Raw genomic sequence first — 588 nt, 5'->3', positions numbered from 1 at the left:
GCTTTTTTTTTTTTCAGTTGACAATGCCTTCCATAATTTAAGGTAATGGGAAATAAGATAATGTAAACCTTTGTGAGATAAACAATATCCCACTGAGGTACTCAGCTACTCAACTGCACCTCAACATTTGTATGTACAGCTTGTACCCTAAAATTTTACATTTCTATATTGTTCTGTAGTTTTCCTCTGATTTTTTTAAATCTGGGAACATTGTATTTATCAACTAGACTTGAGTCTTCACTAAGACAGTGAGTTGATCATCTCTGTCCTAACATTATTTTTTTTTAATATGGAACACTTCACAGATTTGTGTGTCATCTTGCTCAGGGGCCATGCTAATCTCCCTACGGTTCCAATTTTAGTATATGTGCCACTGAAGTGAGCACTATCTTAAACTTACATTATGCTAAGAGCCTTATTCCACAAAGGCTTGTGGAGTGAATTGAGAGCATTTAAGTCATAATTTTGTCCTGCCCTTCTCCAAGTTAAATGTCACCAGTTGCTGAGGGTCGACACTGAACAGAAGACAGAGAGGGAAGTGTTAAGAGCATGAGAACATTTGAGAGCTTAAGTGGGGATTGGTTAGCG

The 588-nt window shown here is 37.2% G+C and overlaps 1 non-coding gene across 1 annotated transcript; it reads right to left on the bottom strand.

Annotated features, from left to right (window-relative positions):
* Window positions 1–283: 283 nt before the first annotated feature.
* Window positions 284–386, bottom strand: LOC116759962. Its single transcript, XR_004351617.1, has one exon. It is a non-coding gene; the product is annotated as a U6 spliceosomal RNA (small nuclear RNA).
* Between the last annotated feature and the right edge of the window lie 202 nt (window positions 387–588).

This window comes from Phocoena sinus, chromosome 9 (genome assembly GCF_008692025.1).
Source record: "Phocoena sinus isolate mPhoSin1 chromosome 9, mPhoSin1.pri, whole genome shotgun sequence".
Classification (NCBI taxonomy): Eukaryota; Metazoa; Chordata; class Mammalia; order Artiodactyla; family Phocoenidae; genus Phocoena; species Phocoena sinus.
Note: the sequence above shows the minus strand (reverse complement) of the source record. Positions and strands in the feature narration are given on the sequence as shown.